The sequence below is a fragment of the Meles meles genome, chromosome 4 (assembly GCF_922984935.1).
Source record: "Meles meles chromosome 4, mMelMel3.1 paternal haplotype, whole genome shotgun sequence".
Classification (NCBI taxonomy): Eukaryota; Metazoa; Chordata; class Mammalia; order Carnivora; family Mustelidae; genus Meles; species Meles meles.
Window position 1 is genome coordinate 105,488,057 of NC_060069.1, and position 21,322 is coordinate 105,509,378.

The 21,322-nt window shown below is 35.3% G+C and overlaps 1 pseudogene; it reads right to left on the minus strand.

Moving 5' to 3' along the window:
- Window positions 1-20,662: 20,662 nt before the first annotated feature.
- On the minus strand, window positions 20,663-20,812 carry LOC123940972 (annotated as a pseudogene).
- Between the last annotated feature and the right edge of the window lie 510 nt (window positions 20,813-21,322).

The window sequence follows — 21,322 nt, forward strand, 5'->3', positions numbered from 1 at the left end:
ATGGACAATTTTGCTTGTTCAATTCACACTGAGTCCTGTGGGGATAGCACTGATGAGTGGTCGCAAGCTTGTTAATAACTGCTTCTTTGCACCAGGGATATGTGAATACAAGCCCTGTTGACTTTCAGATCTAGAAGTTTTGAGAGCCCATTCCTCCAGAGGAAGTCTAGTTAGGGAACTAAGTGTAGATTCTGAACCCTTTGCTCTTTAGGGAATAGCTAGTAGTTGTGGGTTCCCTCTGTATTGTATTGTACTCTATTGGGGTTGAAGTTCATGGCAAAAGTGTGTCTAGCCTTTCCCTACCCATTTTGATCTGGGAATTTTCTCATTTGTCTAATGTTCAAAAGTTACTTAGATAGTCTGAATCTCTTTCAGAGGGAACTTATCCATATACAGCTATACATTCAATGCATCTGTGGAAGAAGTGAAACTCAGAAGCCTCCTCTGTCATCATCTTGGTTAACCCTCTTCATGTACCTTTTCCTACCCCTATGTTTTTGCTTTATTTTATTTTTGTTTTTGTTTTTGCTTTATAAACCTATAAAACAGAGCCTTTGGGTTTGGTTTCCTTCACTCAGCCAAATACGTTCAAGGTTTGTCTATGTATTGTGTGAATCAATAGCTCTTACTTTTTGTTGCTGAGAATTATCCATTTTCAGGATGAAACATAGACTGTTTATCCATACACATGTTAAAGGACATGCTTGATTGTTTATAGTTATTCAAGATTATGAACTATAGAACTTTTATAAACATTTATGTATAAGTCTTTGTATAAATGTAATAATGTTTAAACATTATGAGCTCTAACTCACAAAATGTATAATTTACCATTTAAAGTATATAATTCAATAGTATTTAATATATTCACAGATATATGCAGCATTATTAAAATTTAGAACATTTCTATCACCTCAAAAAAGAAACTCTGTACCCTTTAGCAATCACCTCCCTATCTCTGCACATCCCTCCTCAACCCTAAACAATCACTGATCTTGCCTTTTCTGGGCATCTCACATCAAGAAAATATTCTTTTTAGCTTTGGCTTTTAGCATTTTACTCTGATTTGTCTGTTTAAGGATCTCTTTGCATTTATTCTACATGGAGTTTGTTGAACATCCTGGGTGTGTAAATTATTGTTTTTCCATTAAATTTGGGAAGTTTCCAGCTATTATTTCTTTGAATATTTTCCTGTTCCTTTTCTCCCTCTGTTCCACTCTCCCTTCCATGACATGTCTGTTGTTGTGCTATTAACAATAATCCACATTTCTCTGAGCCTATGTTCATTTTACTTCATTTTTTCTTCTCTCTGATCTTTATTTTTTCTTTTTTTAATTTAATTCAATTAGTCAACCTATAGTACATCATTAGTTTCAGATGTAGTGTTCAGTAATTTATCAGTTGTATATAATACCCAGTGCTCATCTCTCTATTTTTTAAATTCTATAACTGATGAAGTATTAGAATATAAGCAAGTTTCTGTGGTGTGAAGTCCAGAGCCAATGACCAAGAAAGAGTTCTTAAGATGTGTCTGGTACAAAAAGGTGATTTTATTAAAGCACGGGGACAGGACCTGTGGGCAGAAAGAGGTACTACATTGTGGTCTTGAGGAGGGGCTGATTGTATATGCAGGAGTTGGGGAGGTGAGGACTAAGGGAGTGTCCAGAAGGACTGTCATATGCTAAAGAGTCTCAGGATACTGGAGCCTGGTTATTGTCAAGCCAAGGTTGTTTTTCCCTCTAATGAGGCATTAACATGAAGACAGTTGGGAATTTCTTGGAGGAACGTTACATTCTTCCTATTAACAAGGCCTTGTCAATGGGCTTCAGGATTAGAAAAAAATCAATTTTATTTACATTTCCTTCTGCCTCAGCTTCCCTCAATTTTATGATTGAGAGGGTGATGTTAGGGCTTCAGGAAACTGAGTTATAGGTCTCTGGAAGTTAGGCTATTGATAAGAAAGCTTCTTCCTTGCAAATCACTAGGACATTTAAATAGTGGGAGACTCCTGTTGTGTAGGACTGTGGTCTCTATCACTTAACCATTTGTTTTTCCTTTAGGGGAGCCAGGAGTGCCTGAGGAATGTCACAGATATCAGATGGTGGGCAGGGGAAGGGGTAGTGTGCCAGCTTCTGCTTTGTCCTGAGCTAGCTTTTTGCTCCCTCATCATAATCTCTATCAATCTACATCCAAGTTTACTAATTCTTTCTTCTGGCAGTTCAAATAAACTGTTAACTGCCTCTGGTGAATTTATTTCAATTATTGTATTTTCATCTCCAGAATTTTCATTTTTTTAAATAATTTCTGTATCTTTGCTGATTCTCTGATTTGATACTGTCATCATATGTTCTTTACATCTTTAATCATGGTTTCCCTTAGCTATTGGACATATTTATCGTGGATACTTTGAAGTCTTTTTCAGTTAAATCCAACATCTGGTTGCTCTTACAACCTGTTGCCTGACCTTTTTAAAGTGACTAGGTTATACTTTCCTGGTTCTTTCCATGTCTCACAAACTTTTGTTGATGTTTTAGACAATATGGAATAGCATCTGTAGGTACTGGTTTCTCACTTCTGGGGCCTGCTAGTATTACTTGCTTGTTTATTTATTTAGTGATTGGCTGGATTATTTTAGTGAAATCTATTTCTAGCCCACACCTCCCATCCATCCCCACACAGTGTTAAGCCTCTGATATTGCTTCTCATGGAGCACAGTCTTGAATTTGCCCACAGTTACCCTGGGACAAAAGTTCTTTTGGCTGGACCCTGTTTAACTGTCTCTTTCCCTAATCATACTTGGCTGTAAAACTCCACTATTTGCTTGCTTATTGCTCTACTGTTTCCAACAGTGCCCTGGGGAATAAACTGCTCCACAAACTAAACAAATGAAATTTAGGCTCCTTTGAAGGGACAGTTTCCAGTTCAGTGTTTGAGATTAAATTCTATACCAGTTCTCTCAAGCAAACTAGCCAGCCTAGTTTAAAAAAGATCGCCAAAGACTCCACCACTCCCTTCCCAGCTGCCATTTGCATAACCTCCAGTTTTTTAGAGCATTCTTAGGCTTAAATTTCTCTAGATTATGTTGTAAATGAAGTCAGTTCCCTTGGAAACAGTTAGAAGCTGTCTTTTTCAAAGTCTGTTTTTCCCCTCAGGCAAAATTTCTGGACCATAGCTCTGAACCTTGTGGTTGGGACAGTGGTTTGCATACCTGAATAAGACCACCACTTTGGAAGCTGGATGCTTGGTGGGGATGGAGCACTAGCCTCAGATCCCCCAGGCTTGCCTCTCCCAGGATGGAAGAAGAACCATCCTACAAGCTCCACTTTATAGGGGAGGGCAAGGGTAATCAGGCCCCATTATTCACAGTGATGCCATAAGGTAAAGTCTTCATTCTATGAAAATGACCTGGCTGGAAAAAGGGAACCCCCACCTGTCAGTTGCAATCTCCTTGAATTTATCTCACCACTGGTCACTGGGGGTAGGATGAGAAAGGCTGCTGTTCTTCCCATCATGGGAAGATAATCTTTTAGATGGAACTGGGGGAAGGAATGTCTCTGTGTTCTTGGCTGTGCCTGTCTGGAGTGTAGTTTCTGTCATGTTGAGTAGGGATGGGAAAGGAAGAGAGTGAGTATCAGTCCAAACACTACAAAATTTCCTATTATTACTGATTTTTTAGTATAGTTTCTTGAATAAATATTTCTTCATTAGCTGTATGAATATTTGGACCATTTCCAGAGATTATAAATGGTTATTTTAAAATAATTTTACCAATTTTACTGAAAACCAAGTATGTGGAGAGCCTCACACTATCTCATATGAGAGTTCACCTCACTTTAAATTTTAATTCACTTGTGTAAATACCTAGAAGTGGAACTTTTAAAGAACCATTTTGCTTATCAAAAAGGTTATGTGAATGACAAATAAGTATATAAAAAGATGCTCAGCACTGTTATCTTTAAGGGAAATATAAATTGAAACAACAGTCCTATAGCACTACACAACTATTAGAATATCTAAAATATAACAAGCTGCCAAAACGAAGTGCTAGTGAGGATAAGAAGCAACTAGAACTCCAATCCAGAGCTGCTGGGCATGCAAAATCTAATTCTAATTTGCCATATGATCTAGTAATCCTGGGTATGGACCCCAGAAAATCAAATCAAATCAAAACAAAACTTACATTCACACAAAAACCTATACATGAATGTTTATAGTAGTTTTATCAATAATGGCTAAAATTAGAAACAATCCAGATGTCTCTAAAAAACTGAATATACAAATTACTATAAATTCCCATCAGCATTTTAAAAAAACCCATCAGCATTAAAAGGGAATGGATTATTAACATCCGCTTAACATTAATGAATCTTAAAGGCATTATGCTGAATATAAGGAACGTGTTTCAAAGGTAATATACTGTATGGTTTTATTAATAGGAAATTTTTTGAGAAGACTAAGTTATATGACAGAGAACAGTGAAACAGTGAGCAGCAGTTGCCACTAATTAGGAATGGGGGAGGGTATAACTGAAAAAAAGAAAAAAAGAACACAAGAGAACTTTGGGGGATATTGAAATTGTGTTCTGTAACCTGACTTTGGTAGTGGTTATATGAATGAGCACACATGTACATTCACAAAATTATGTACCAAAAAAAAGAGTTTATTTTACTATCTACTAATTTATTAAATTTTTTTAAAGTGATGGGAAATCTGAACATAAACCTATTCTGAATGGAAGTTATTAGAAATAATATTATATATTTCAACCCAAGAAATACCATACTTTGCCTGAGGCTTTCAAGGAAAGAATGCCATCATCATAGTTACATCCAAGGCTAATGCCTTATACATTTTTGAATGTAGCATTCCTGTTTAAACAATTTTTATTTTTATTGATATGTCATTGAATGAGATATATGTTAAAACAGAAATTCTCCATTTTTTGCCCAAGTAAAAGTTTTGTCTCATCAACACTCATTGATTTTATTCATTATTATACAATACATCCTCTGGATAAGCAAGCTTGATTTTTTGTATCTATTTAAAATACATATTCCTTTAAAATTTTTTCTTGATATCTTTGCACAGCAAAGGTAAGAGTTGACAAAACCAAAAAAGCCTACAGAATGTGAGAAGATATTTGCAAATGACATATCAGATAAAGGGATAACATCCAAGATCTATAAAGGATTTATCAAACTCAACACCCAAAGAACAAATAATCCAATCAGGAAATGGGCAGAAGACATGAACAGATATTTCTCCAAAGAAGACGTCCAAATAGCCAACAGACACATGAAAAAATGCTCAACCTCATCAGGGAAATATCAAATCCAAACCACAATGAGATACTACCTCACACAAGTCAGACTGGCCAAAATGAACAAGTAGGAAACAATAGATGTTGGCCAGGATGCAGAGAAAGGGGAATCCTCTTACACTCTTTGTGGGAAGGTAAGCTAGTACTGACATTCTGGAAAACTGCAGCCATTCCTCAAAAAGTTAAAAATGGAGCTATCCTATGATCCATCAATTTCACTACTAGGTATTTACCCAAAGAATGCAAACGTCATGATCCAGATGGGCACCTACACCCCAGTGTTTATAACATCAATGTCCACAATAGCCAAACTATGGAAAAAGTCCAAATGGCCATCGACAACACATGAATGTATAAAAAAGGATGTGGTATATACGTATAATGGAATAGTACTTGGCCATTAAAAAGGATGAAATTTTACCATTTACAATGACATGGATGGAACTGGACAGTATTATGCTAAGCAAAATAAGGCAGTCAGAGAAAGACAATTATATGGTTTCACTCATATGTGGAATTTAAGAAACGAAACAGAGGATCATAGGGGAAGGGAGGAGAAAATAAAATAAGATGAAACCAGAGAGGGAGAAAAATCATAAGAGACTCTTGATTATAGGAAACAAACTGAGGGTTGCTGGAAGGGAGGTAGGTGGGGGATGGGGTAACTGGGTGATGGGCATTAAGGAAGACATGTGATGTAATGACCAGTGGGTAGGTTATACATAATTGATGAATAATTCAACTCTACATATAAACTAATGATATACCATATGCTAATTAATTCAATTTGAATAAAATTTAAAAAGGAAAAAAATTGGGAAAAATTAAATAAATTTGTCTAAAACTTTATTAGTAGGATAGTAGTAAGCAAAAAATTTATATGCAATATTGTTGCTATGGTAGAGGACGCTTTAAAACTTTAAAAGTTTAGTCTTAAATTCAGATATATCAGTCATCCTAATGACTTTTCATAATCAGGCATCAGAGGCAACAGCAGAATTTAACATTAACAGTTGAAATTTAAAATATGTATTGTGAAGGTGCAAAATGGTTTTTTTTTCCAAACCAAAGAGAAAAAAACTTAATATTCAAAAACTATTTTAATTTAAAAAGGAGAAAAGAAATTGTACTTATAATATCCTTGTTCTTAAAACCACAATATCTCAGGGCACAAAATACCTTAGAGTCATATAATCCCAATTGCTTACTAATGCTTGAGTCTCCTACATAACAGCCCCAAAATTCTGCAACTGCAACTCCTAGCAAGAATAGTCTGAAAAGTGACTAATTTTTATCCAGGTAAAATTTGATTGAGGTGTGATACTCATCTTTTGACATTCTATAATATCTCAATTCAATTATCTTATATATTATTCTAATTTCAAAATAACAATAAGAAATAATGTTGAATTATAAACGAATAGAATGATTTGGTTTTCTCCTTGGATCTAATATTTATGCAGTGAATTAAATTCTATAAATGTCTTGAATTCTCTGAGCTCATTTTTTTATTATGTATGAAATCAAGATCCTAACACCTTATTCACCTAACTTCATTAGATGAATTTCAAGTAATATAGTAAGTGAAATCAATTTATAAAACTGCGCAGAGAGATTATATTATTTTCTCTTGAGTACCATAAAAAGCTTAAAAAAAAAAACCCTGATCATGTCAGACCAAAAAAAAAAAAAAAAAAAGTCAATGAATTCCCAAATTCAATAGCATAGATTTTTTTTTTAAAGATTTTATTTATTTATTTGACAGAGAGAGAGATCACAAGTAGGCAGAGAGAGAGGGGGAAGCAGGCTCCCCGCTGAGCAGAGAGCCGGATGCGGGGCTCGATCCCAGGACCCTGAGATCTGACCGGAGCCGAAGGCAGTGGCTCAACCCACTGAGCCACACAGGTGCCCCAATAGCATAGATTTTTTTAACAAAATACAGTAAAGTAAGAAATAAGTGATATTCAAATGGTTTAAATAAGTACTATAAGTCCATGATCCTTAAGATACAAAGCAATTCATATAGATACTTTTAAGTATTTAGAACTAAAACCAAAAATAGTGTAAACACTATGTATCAAAATTTGTGGTAAATAATTGAAGTAGTTCTTTGAGGGAACTTTACTAAATATATTCATTAGGAACAAAAACTGAAACCCAGAATGCAGCCATCTAATAAATAAAAATAAGAAAATAGATAATATAAATGCAAGCAGAGATCAAGGAAATAGAGAAAAATAATAACAAATCAATATTAACAACACCAAAAACTGGTTCCTTGAAAATATAAATAACATAAATAAATCTATGACCAAAAACAAAGGTCATGAATGAAAGAAAAAGAAGTTAATAAACAAAATAGAGTGAAAAGAAAAAAATAAATTAAAAAACCATCAGAACTGAAAAAGTAATGAAAGATAATTATTTTCTCCTTAGTATGTAGAAAGCTACAACCCAATATTATACCCACATAACTGTAAGAGTAAAATAATTTACAGAATATTGCTTTTTTATTTGAACCTAAAGTATACCTGAAGTTGCAAGGAAACTGAATTCCAAAAATTTTAAATCCCTCTGGGGAGAAATGAGACCAACACGCTAATTTACATTCAGAAGAGTGTGAGAAGAAGGAGTAGCGGTCATGAAGGTGAATAAGAATAAAACAATTAAATTTTTAAGAGATTTCAAAAGGCCATGTATGTTAGTGTGCCAATTAAAGATACCTGAAAGCTCCTACACAAAATAAGTCTGTGCCACTTAATGACTCTTTTTATAGGGCTCCCCCAGGTGCTTGCAAGAGATGAGGAGCAGAACAGGAGATAAAGAGAGACCTACTTGGTGGCACAGTTCTTCAGGTGATCAATGATGGAAGGAAAGGTACAAAACTCCACAGGCTTCACTGGACTCTTCTCTCCTACACAGAATAAAGCTTAAGGCCCTGAAAGGAGGGCAACAAGCTGCCTCCCTTGCAGGGCTCAGTCTAAGATCCACTGTTCATACAGGAGAGACATAAGCAGAAACCATCTACTGCAATAGATAGACAAAAGACAATAAGCTGGAAAACAACAGTAGAGAGAGGGAAACTATGTGAAAAAAAGCTAAATAAAAATGCTAGAAATAGCAACAAAAAATGGAGCAATAATGAATCCCATTTATGTATATATTAGCTCAGGAAATACTTGAAGAAATAAAATTTCCCCAGAAAAAGGAAAAACAATAATATTAGTTTTCTAGGGTTGATGTACTAAATTACCATGAATTTGATGGTTTTCTGTTTTAACAGAAGTTTAATCTCTCACAGTTCTAAGAGCCCAGAAGTCTGAAATCAAGGTGTTTAGAGAGCCATACTTTGTCTACAAGCTCTAGAAGACAGTCCTTCCTTGGCTCTTCCAGGTTCTGGTAGCGGTAGGTACTCCTTGTCTTGTGGCTACATAACCCAAACTGTGGTCTCCTTCTTCACGTGGCCTGTTCTCTGTGTCTCTTCTGTGTATGTCTTTTACAAATATACTTACCACTGGACTGAGGATCCACCAGACAATACAACATGATTCTATCTTGAGATCATTTGCTTAATTACATTTGCAAAGACCTTACTTCCAAATATGGTTACATTCAAATCCCTCAAGAATTAGAGTGTGGACATATCTTTTGAGGGACCACCATTCAACCCATTACAAAAACTAACCACAGATGGAAGAAGCTCAGTACAATTAAAAAACAAACAAAAAACAATAACAACAATAACAAACCCTATATATATATCATATATATGATTCATATATATGATACATATATCATATATATATGATAACCAAACTGCTGAAAATCAAAGATAAACTCAAACCAGAAGGCTGGAGGAGTAATCTTAACTGTAGAGGAACAAAGATAAGAATGATAGCAGAGCTTTAATCAGAAACTATGCAAGCCAGAAGATAATACAAAGACGTCTTTGTCTTTATGTCTTTAGGGTACCAAAAGCAAAAAGAAACATCTTTTCATTTTTTTAAAGATTTTATTTTTTTATTTGAGAGAAAGAGAGAGAGATAGGAGAGAGAGAGCAAGAACAGGGAAGAGAGGGGGAAACAGGCTCCCCACCAAGCATGGAGCTTGACATGGGGCCTGATTCCAGGACCCTAGGATCATGATGTGAGCCAAAAGCAGATACTTGACCAACTCAGCAACATAAGCACTCCAAGAAACATTTTTAAATGAAGGTAAAGACTTTTTTAGACAAAAACTTACAGAGTCCCCAATGTAGGACAAGAAATATTTTAGGAACTTTTTCAAATGGAAGAAATGTGATACCAGATAAAAACTTAGATACTATGCACACACACACACACAGACACACACACACACACACACACACTCAATGAAAAGTGTTAAAATTATAAAACTGTGGACAAATGTAAAAGGTAATTTTAAGAAAAAAATTTTTTTTAATGATTTTATTTATTTTTTTGACAGAGAGAGATCACAAGTAGGCAGAGAGGCAGGCAGAAAGAGTGAGAGGGAAGCAGGCTCCCTGCTGAGCAGAGAGCCCGATGCAGGACTCAATCCCAGGACCCTGAGATCCATGACCTGAGCCGAAGGCAGAGGCTTAAACCACTGAGCCACCCAGGCGCCCCTTAAAAAAATTTTTTTTAAAGATTTTATTTATTTGTTTGACAGACAGAGATCACAAGTAGGCAGAGAGGCAGGCAGAGAGAGAGAGAGGAGGAAGCAGGCTCCCTGCTGAGCAGGGAACCCAATGCAGGGGCTCAATCCCAGGACCCGGGGAACATGACCTGAGCTGAAGGCATAGGCTTTAACCCACTGAGCCACCCAGATGCTCCTAAAAGGTAATTTTTAAACTTTAATTTCTTTGTGAGATAATTGACCATCTAAGGTAAATATAGAAACACTGTATAATGTGGTTTATTACATGTAGGATTAAAGTGTATAACAATAACACATGTAAGGTAAAATATAAAGTAAGTTTCAGTATATTCACACTATGTATGAGAACTGACATTACATGATTGGGAGGTAAACTATGCAAGTTAAAGATATGCAACTAATGCAAAACTAGCAATTAATGCAAAAATTAAAATAAGTATAACTAATAAGCCAACAGTAGATAGAAGATGATAATAAAAAATTCAAGCAACTTAAAAGAAATCAGAAAAAGAAGAAAAAAAAAAAGAACAAAATACAGATTTCCTAATTAGAAAACAAAAAAGTAAGGTGATAACTTTAAGCTCAACTATATCAATAATTGCATTAAATGTTCTAAATAACACATTAAAAGACAGAGATTGCTAATCCATGTAACAAATAAAGACCCATCTATGGAGTTTGTAAAAGAAACATACTTTAAATATTAAAGACATAGATAGGTTGAAAGTAAAAGGATAGAAAATTATATACCATGCAAATACTGATCAAAAGAGATCTGGAGAAGCTATATTAATATGTGACAAAGTAGACTTCAGAGTAAGATTAAATATTAGAGGTAAATAAAAAAATACACACACACACAGCAGTTAGACAGGAAGTTATAGCAATACTAAATGTATATGTAGCTAATGACAGAGCTTTAATACATGAAGGAAAAAAACTGATAAAACTTAAAGTAGAGATAGTATAATTCACATTTATTGTCAGTCTTCAACACTCTCCTCTAATGAATGGATATAATAGCTAGATAAATGTATCGGCAAGATATATATAGATTTGAGCAACACTATCAACATGCTGACCTAAATGACATTTACAGAATACTCCATTTAGCAGAAGCAAATACATGTTCTTCTCAGGTACACACAGAACATATACCAAGATGGACCATATTCTGAGCCATAAGAAAAACCTCAACAACTTCAAAAGATTGCAATCAAACAGAATGTTCTCTGATCATAATAGAACTAAACTTAAAATCAGTAACAGGAAGATATGTTTTTTAAAAATCCCTAAATATTTAGAAATAAACAACATACTTCTAAATAATCCATTGGCCAAATAAAAAAATCACAAGAAATGGGGCGCCTGGATGGCTCAGTGGGTTAAGCCGCTGCCTTAGGCTCAGGTCATGATCTCAGGGTCCTGGGATCAAGTCCCGCATCGGGCTCTCTGCTCAGCAGGGATCCTGCTTCCCTCTCTCTCTCTCTCTCTCTCTGCCTGCCTCTCTATCTACTTGTGATCTCTCTCTGTCAAATAAATAAATAAAATCTTTAAAAAAAAAATCACAAGAAAAATTTGAAAGTGCTTTGAATTTTAAATCAATACCTTGAAAACAAAACATATTTAAATGTGCAAGATACAGTCGTCACTGGGAAATTAATAGTACTAAATTTTATATTAGAAAAGAAAGGTCCTAAATCAGTGATCAAATTTCATACCATGAAAAATTTTTTAAGAAGTGAAAAAGTTAAAATGCATAAGAAACTTAAAAAAACTTTAAAAAAAAAGAAAAGAAAGCAATGACATTAAAACAATTAGAAAAGTCAATGAAACTAAGAAAATCAATAAAATGAAACTCCTAGTCAAAGAAAAGAAACACAAATTATCAATATTAAGAATGAAAGAACGGCTATTACTAGAAAATTGACAGGCAGTAAGGAATAAGAGAATTAAGGGGTATGATAAGGGAATAAACAATCATGTCAGTAAGTTTGATAATATGGTTGAAATAAACAAATTCTTTGACAAACCAACTGATGAATTCATTACGCAAGAAATAAATACTCTTATTAATGCTCCTATATATTTTTCCATTTATCTATTTATTTTAAAATATTTTATTTATTTATTTGTCAGAGTGAGAAAAAGAAAGAGAGTACAATCAGGAGAACAACAGAGGGAAAGGGAGAAACAAACAGTCCTCTGAGCAGGGAGCCTGATGTGGAGCTTGATCCCAGGACCCCAGGATCATGACCTGAGCCAAAGGTAGACCATTAACTGACTGAGTCACTTAGGTGCCCCTATATCTTAAAAAAAAGAAAAAAAAAAGATTTATTTATTTGAGAGAGAGAGACCATGAGTGCACATGTGGTGGGGAGGAGCAGAGGGAGAGGGAGAAAATCTCAAGCAGAATCTTTTCTGAGCATGAGCCCAGTGCAGGGCTTGATCTCATGATCCTGAGTTCATGCTGTGAGCCAAAATCAAGAGTCCAGTTGCTTAATGGACTGAACCACCCAGGAGCCCCAATACTTCTGTATCTTTTTTTTTTTCCATTTTATTTTTTTTTTACTCTTTTTTCTTTTTAAGATTTTTTATTTATTTGACAGAGAGAGATCACAAGTAGACAGAGAGAGAGGGAAGCAGGCTCCCCGCTGAGCAGAGAACCCGATGCGGGACTCGATCCCAGGACCCCGAGATCACGACCCGAGCCGAAGGCAGCGGCCTAACCCACTGAGCCACCCAGGCGCCCCATTTTATTTTATTTTACTTCTTTTCAGTACTCCAAAATTCATTGTTTATGCACCACACCCAGTGCTCCATGCAATACATGCCCTCCACAATACCCACTACCAGGCTCACCCAACCTCCCCACCCCTCTCCCCTCCAAAACCCTCAGTTTGTTTCTCAGAGTCCACAGTCTCCCATAGTTTGTCTCCTCCTCTGATTTCCCCCATCTCACTTCTCCTCTCCATCTCCCAATGTCCTCTGTGTTATTCCTTATACTTCATAAGTAAGTGAAACCATATGATACTTGACTTTCTCTGCTTGACTTATTTCATTCAGCATAATCTCTTCCTGTCCTGTCCACATTGATATAAAAGTTGGGTATTCATCCTTTCTGATGGAGGCATAATACTCCATTGTACAAAATTCTAGAGAAGAACATAGGAAGTAATCTCTTTGACATTGGCCACAGCAACTTCTTTCAATATAAGTCTCCAAAGGCAAAGAAAACAATAGTGAAAATGAACTTTTGGGACTTCATCAAATCAAAAGCTTCTGTACAGCAAAGGAAACAGTCAATAAAACAAAGGGGCAACCCACAGAATGACAGAAGATATTCTCAAATGACAATGCAGACCATGGACTGATATCCAAGATCAATAAAGAACTCCTCAAACTCAACACACACAGAACAGACAATCACATCAAAAACAGGCAGAAGACATGAACAGACACTTTTCCAATGAAGACATACAAATGGCTAACAGACACATGAAAAAATGTTCATCATCATTAGTCATCAGGGAGATTCAAATCAAAACCACATTGAGATAACACCTTACACAGTTAGAATGGCCAAAATTAACAAGACAGTAAACAACAAGTGTTGGAGAGGATGTGGAGAAAGGGGAACCCTCTTACACTGTTGGTGGGAATGCAAGTTGGTGCAGCCACTTTAGAAAAGTGTGAAGATTCCTTAAGAAATTAAAAATAGAGCTACTATGATGCTGCGATTGCATTACTGAGTATTTATCCCAAAGATACAGATGTAGTGAAAAGAAGGGCTATCTGTACCCTAATGTTTATAGCAGCAATGGACACAGTCGCCAAACTGTGGAAAGAACCAAGATGCCCTTCAATGGACGAATGGATAAAGAAGATATGGTTCATACATACTTCTGTATCTTTTAAAGAAATTGAGCTCACAGTTAATAGTCTTACATGAAGTTTAAAATCTAGGCCCAAACCATATTTTTTGTAAATCCTACAAAATAGTCAAGGAAGAAACAATGCAATTTCTATAGTAAGATTACCAAAAATATAAGAAAAGAAATATTTTTCTACTCACTTTTTGAGTTCAGTGTTATCCAGAAATAAAAGGCACAAAAAAAGAACTATAGATTAACATCTCTTATGAACTCAGATGCAGAGGCTCTTAACATTAACAACTACTCTACAATATGTTGGTGGTCCTAGCCCATAGAACAAGGCAATAAAAAGCTACTGGAAAGAAAAATTGGAAAGTAAAAGGTAACAATCCTTTGTCATATAATAGTTGACTTACAATGAATGAAGAATATGATCAATTACGCAGAAAATCCTAAGAAGTCAACAAAAGCCATAAGACATAAGGTTGATATAAAAAAATCAATAGTGTAATATATGTTAGAATTAAGAAATTATAGATTAAAATTTTAGACAAATTTTTCTCAGGAAATTAAAGGATCCTATGGAACAGCAAGAGATCTTCCTTTCTCAGTAAGATCTCATACATGTGCTCCCCTTTCAAGGATCTTTTATTTTATTATTTTTTGAAATATTTATTTAGAGAGAGGGAGAGTACATGAGTGGGAAGAGGGGTAGAAGGAGAGGGAGAGAGAGACTTTCAAGCAGACACCTCACTGAGAACAGAGCCCAACATAGGGCTTGATCTCACAATTTAGGCCAAAATTAAGAGTTGGATGCTCAACCAACTGAGCCCCCCAGGTGCCCCTCAGGGATCTTTTTATATTTTCAAAATGAATGAAAGCCACACATCCAGCTCACTTTTTTGAAGGACTGTTTATTTATTTATTTGAGAGACAGCAAGAGAGAGAGAGAGACCTTTGACCCTGGGATCATGACCTGAGCCAAAGGCAGATGCTCATTTCTTTAAACAGCAAAAATAGGGGCACCTGGGTGGCTCAGTGGGTTAAAGCCTCTGCCTTCGGCTCAGGTCATGACCTCTGAGTCCTGGGATCGGGCCCTGCATCAGGCTCTCTACTGGGCAGGGAGCCTGCTTCCTCCTCTCTCTCTCTGACTGCTTCTCTGCCTACTTGTGATCTCTGTCTGTCAAATAAATAAGTAAATTCTTTTAAAAAATTAAAAAATAATAATCAAATGGAGATCAGTTTCACACTCAAAGTAATATCTGATATACCATATATGCTATGGAATCCTCAAAGTGAAAGATAAGGAAGACTGCCCCATTTTACATTCTGCTACATACATTTCTAATGAAATTAGTTTAATAAATTGGTTGTGAAAATATCCTATACTGGTTGAATCATTTGACTTTCTAATGTTGCACAATAGACCCTGTGATTATATGATGAATGAATATGATCAGATTTCTTTGCACTAGACAATCCTCTGACAGGAACTTTTCTAGATCCTCTTAAGGCTCCCTGCATGTGTCACATCAAATTCCACCTTCTCCAACAAGTCTTTCTTAGCCACCATATCCAAAGTAACCTTCCCTTACTCTTTTCCAGTCAATCACAACCTTTTATTTTGTTTGTTTTTTGAATATTCATTATTATCTGTAGTGAATCTGTAGTACACACATACTGTGTGTAGTCACATACACACATACTGTGTGTAGTCACATACACACATACTCTGTGTAGTCACATACACACAGAGCTATGTCTCACCCACTAATATAAATTCCTTAAGAGCATAATTGGGAGTTTTCTGTTTATAACTTTGATCCTAGCATCCAAAACGTAATATATATTTGAAGCCTAATAAATCTTTGTTGAATTAATGATGAAATTAATTAATTAATGATATTTATCATTCTCTGAAATTTCCTTGTCGTTATTTATGTACTCTGTTTCCTTTCTAGAATATAAGCTCTTGAGAATAATAACCATGTGAGTCTTCTTGACTGCTATAGCGCCAGATCTTTTAACAGTTCATAGCTCACAGGGACCTCTTATTTATTTATTTATTTTTATTTATTTATTTATTTACATAGAGAGCCTTTAATATTTGTTCTAAAATTCTAGAAAGTATCTATGAATCAGTATTTACAATTAGGTGATAAATTTTACTTCTTAAAATATTCTAAGTCCTAATAAATAATTAAATGGCATTTTAAACAATCTTTATGAGTCTGTAGTAGTATTCTTTATGAAGTCAGTTACCTTCATAAATGGTCCTTCTTGCTGACTTATTTATCATAAGATTTGTTTACACCTGGCATTTGTGTCAGGGGATATTATAGTTAATTAACTAAACTGGCTTGATACCAATTCTTAATTTTAAAGGGATTCTTTAAAAAATGGCATTTAATACAAAAGAGTTCTGTATTTCCTTTTAGGAGATGATGTTATTGTTTTGAGGTAAGTATTATTTGTCTCAAATTTTTCCTTCATCATTTCTTTAGATAAAATAGTACAGAGAAATTTAACTAGTGAAATAATATAAACATTTGTAGAGGTTAAGGGATGAACATTTCCATGATACAGTAAATGTGTAAGAAGTGCCAGTAAGTATTTAGCAAACATTCAGTGATCAAGGAAGAAGAATTGAGGCTACCTTAGGAGACAAGAGAAATAACAAACCATTACTCCCTTAAAACTTACAGTCACTTTATGAATAAAATGACAATGAGTCACAGGCGTGACAGGTGATGTTGTATATAATTTGTAACAATAAACTCAAAAAAGTTGAAACTAAAAAAAAAAAAAAAAGGCAGCAATATTGCCAAGATTGGCCACATATATACACTTGAAGGCAAATGAAAAGTAATCATGATTAATGCACTCAATAGAGTGATTTCTTTTCTGAGAGTTCTTTCTGAATTTCTGAAATGGGAAATGATTTCTTGAAAACATTATTTCTTTCCTGAGATCCATAATCCTGAAAACAACAGGGTTTGTTAACATGAACAGCTTATGGACTAAAGGGGAGAGGTGTCACCTGGAATCTAGAACTGGTTGAAAGTGGTGGAATTCTATGATTGTAATAGTTAGTCCAGTATCTTACCAATTTTCAAAGAATGAGCCATTTAGTTATTAGAAAATGTGCTTTGTAAGGTTTGGTAAAATAGCTTCTAAAGCCCATTCATGTTGAACATTATCAGCTTCAGCAAAGCACATTTTGCTGTAGCTCTGGGTGAGTTTTGTGATTCTTCCTTCTTAATGTTATTCTAATTTTTCCAGGGCTTCAAGAAGAGAGCTAATCTACTAGGAGCCTGCTGCATTTTACAATTCCATTTCTTCAAAAAATATCAAAGATAGGCATGTCAGTGTGGAGCCTTAAGAAAAGGAGGGATTATTATGTGCTTCCCATTGTAATCCTGAGCCTGTTTTATTCTATGCCTCAAGGTCTTTGGCTTTTAAAATTGATAGTTCCCTTAAAAGGTAGACGGGTTAAGATATTTTAGTCAATTTCCATTCTTGGATTCATAAAATACATTTTCCCAGGAAACCAGGTACATTCACATCTGTCATATTTATCTCTCTGTACGTACATAAGAAAGGGTTTGTACTAGCTATGTCTTCCTTAGTAAGAGTTCTGACTCAATGCCATCTCATTTTCTTACACTTTTCCACCTCGTTTTTTTTATTTTCCAGAATAATTTATTGTGGAGGCCAAGAAAATTAAGGCCATCCCACCTCAAGTTTAGCTGATGTGGGAAATAGAGGCAGAAGAAAATCAATAAAATTCCTCACCTATTGACAAGCCCTTGAAACAGACAGAGTGACTCTCCCCTGGGGACTCAACTGCCCTCACCTTGAGATTTTGCTAAGGACAATCATAGCCTGACCAACCCCTTACCCCAACAGGTCAGACCAGGATCTTGTAAGTCTACTTTAACAATTCCTTTATCTCTAAACCTCCAAGATAGTGTTGAGAATCATTCCCAAGTATATGGACACTGATATACATCTAAAGGGTCTCCCAAGAAGGTTTTTATTATCAGTAATAAATAATCTTTCTCCCAACAATAGCTAGCCCCTCAAGGTCCTGAAGACCTTGCTTCCAAAATTCCTTAGAGCCTTACATCACCCATAACCCCCTTGGTCCTCACCCACCACCGAGTCCACCCCTACTCTGCCTTTAAAAACTCTGACTGTAATCTGGTTCGGGGGCCAAGTCCCTACTCCGCTGCATTGGGTATACTTGGACCCAAGCTTAAGCATGTCACCTCGGGGTCCAAGTCCCTACTCCGCTGTGTCGGGTATACTTGGGCCCAAGCTTAATTTTGTCAAATAAACCCTCGTGTGATTGCATCGGTGCTTGGCTCCTTGGTGGTCTCTCAGACACGAAAACTTGGGCATAACATTTATTATTTTATTTACTGACATATTTAATAATAATTAAAACCATTTCCGTCTAAGAAATTCCTCTCTGTTAGCTTAGGGACAGTAGCAAAAATATATGATTGATCCTTTCATCAGCATTCTAAGTATGCAGATTTTAAACTATATTGCCCTCATTTCCTTTTAAGGGTTAAAATAGAAAGGAATGCTAGGAAGTTAGCTGATTAAGCCTCTGACCATCTCATCACAGCTATATTTCCATATTAGTGTGCCTCTTAGATAATGTTTACCTTAAAAACCTCTTGCAAAAAAAAAAGATATATTTCATTATCTCTTTAAGCAATAATCGACAGGTCTACTCATTAGTAATATTTTAATGAGCTTCCCTGGAAGTATTTGCTTCTTGTTTTGTATCTTTTTTTTCTTCTTTTGCTAATACAAATCAGTGAAACTGTCATTTGGTGGTAGATAAGCTAGATAACCACCAAGTTAGTGAATTAGTGGCAGCCATTTCAGAAGAGATGATTTCTCCGGAGGCTTTATTTCCACATGGTTTGGGAACAATTATCCACTGTGATAACATCAAGGCTACTAATTGCTTTTGTGTTCAAGGTATAAAAATCCACAATGGCAACAGCTCAGAACTGGGCTTTAAATCTTTGGAAATGTGCCTTACTGTCCCTTTTGTTTCTTCCTGGATACAAAGTTAGTCCATGTTGTGTGTGTCTGTGTGTGTGTGTGCCTGTCATGTTGTGTCTATGTCTGTCTGTGTGTGTGTCTGTCTGTCTGTGTGCCTGTCTGTGTGTGTGTGTGTCTGCATGTGCCTTAGACAGACATTGGAAACCAAGGTTTCTGTTTCAACTTATGGCTACAAGAATCTAACTGTATTACCTCTTGACAGAGTTCTAAAAGTCAGAATTTCATCCACTGAGAGTGTAGTATTTCAATCAAAGGAGAGATGCCATTTAGGATGGGAACATTCAGTGAAAGAACTACTGAAACAGACTGTACGATCAATTTCTTAAGACATTCATAGGTACCTTGTGTGGTTTTCTTTAGACATTTTCTTTTCTCTTTTCTTTTTCCCCATTTCATTTGATGTGTGTATGTGTGTGTGTGTTTATACTTGTGTGATATATTGTCTTTTCCTTTGTTGAAGTTAAATATTAGGACAATTCCTGATATTTACGTGTCATTCAATTTTCTTATTCTTCTTTCACAGATGCCCTTTTATTAAGGCTGATTATTGATCTACTAGGTTTATTCCTCCTCATAATTACCTCCCTGTATTATTTTTTTTAAGATTTTATTTATTTATTTGACAGACAGAGATCAGAAGTAGGCAGAGAAGCAGACAGAGAGAGAGGAGGAAGCAACCTCCCCGTATTTTAGTTCTTTAATGATTTCTGTTCGTAATTGACATATGAGATGACTTCCTTTTTTTTTCTTTTCTAAGAAGTGAATGTATCATTATCCCTGTAGGTTAAACTGATCAATTTCTCTGCTTGAAGCTGTGTTTGGATATTCTCATTTTCTGTACTAGTTTCACTCCTTTCATTTATTGCTTGAAGCCTGGGGTGAAGCAAGTTCCAAGCAAAATAACAGTTAAGGCAGAAGAGTTTCTTATTCAATAATTTTTGGTGACTAAAATATTTCTTCCAGATTTTAACTTTTTTATTTTTAGTCTCTGACTCTCTGCCTCAAGGAGGAAAAGGGTACAAAGCTTCAAAAATAAGATAAGGAAATGTCAATAAAAATCAGAGAATAGTTGTTTAAACTATTTCTGTCATGCAAAAGTTGATAAGTATACGCCAACTGGAAATATAATGATGACATTAATAGCAGGGTAACCGATAAAGGACAAGAGTAGAAATAGGCAGCAGCAGGAATCCAACTGCCGATATGATTCTTATCTTAAATTCTGTGATATCATCAACAAATGATAATTGAATAGTGTTTGAAAAACAGTAGACTGGACACTTAAAAATGGGAAGGAAGGAAATCCAATTTTATTGATTTCCGATTTCATGTTCATCTGTTTCCTAAAAGTATATTCCCAATAATGGTTGCACAATGCTAAAACATCTTTCAAAATAAGGTAATTGAGGTTCAGAAGTGTAAAATGCCTTACCCATTTTATGCAATTAGTAAAAATGCAGACTTAATGTTTACAACCACTTTTATCTGATACCCAAGCCCATGCCTTTCCAGTACACAACACTAACCCTTTACTAAAAGTCAATCAAAGGAACACATTCCAAGCCATGTGGGAGTTTAATAAAAGAATAAATTAATGAACCATTAATCCAAATACTTGCAACATGGAATATTTGACCAACATACATACAGTACTAAAGATCTCAAAACATGGTTGTAGGTATTCTGATTTAGAAAGATGTTTTCTAATTTGGGGGTGTAAAGTATAAGGATACCTGAAAACTACTAAGTTGGTATAAAATAATTTGAAAATTGTAGGTCAGCGTCAAACCCAAATGGGAGCATTTTCAAAGTGTGGCAAAAATAACTCCAACTATTTCTACACTTGATCTTAGCCAAAAGGCTGAGAAGCGATTTGTCCAGCTATTTCTAAGGCTTCTTAAACCTAAGCTGACTTTTCAAAACCATTTTCAGAGTAGAGATTTGGGCAGAAGTATTTAACATTTATCTACATTCCCAATGCCTAAGGACAAGTATTGTGCTATTTTAACACCTTCTATAGCATTAGATACTGCTCAAATTTGCCCATTAGAGAATGGTAATTATTAGTGGTCACAATGACATTTGTCAAAGTCTTCCTTCTTCATCACCATTTTTAAACTGGAAGCATGTGAGCAACCATAGACTAGCAGAATTTCAATTGAATTTTATCAGTTTTTAACACTTGCAAAAGAATAGAAACCTAGAGTAAAATTATTTAGTTCTTTCAAGTCCTACCTAGTTTGCAAAGGCTCCTGAATACTGTAGGACATTGAACTCAAATTTAAACCAGTATTCACTGCTTCCCCTCCCCTGCAGGTTAGCTAAGAAAGGACTTAACAGGTGACCTCCCTGCACTCTTCTGTCTATACTACCAAGAATGGCA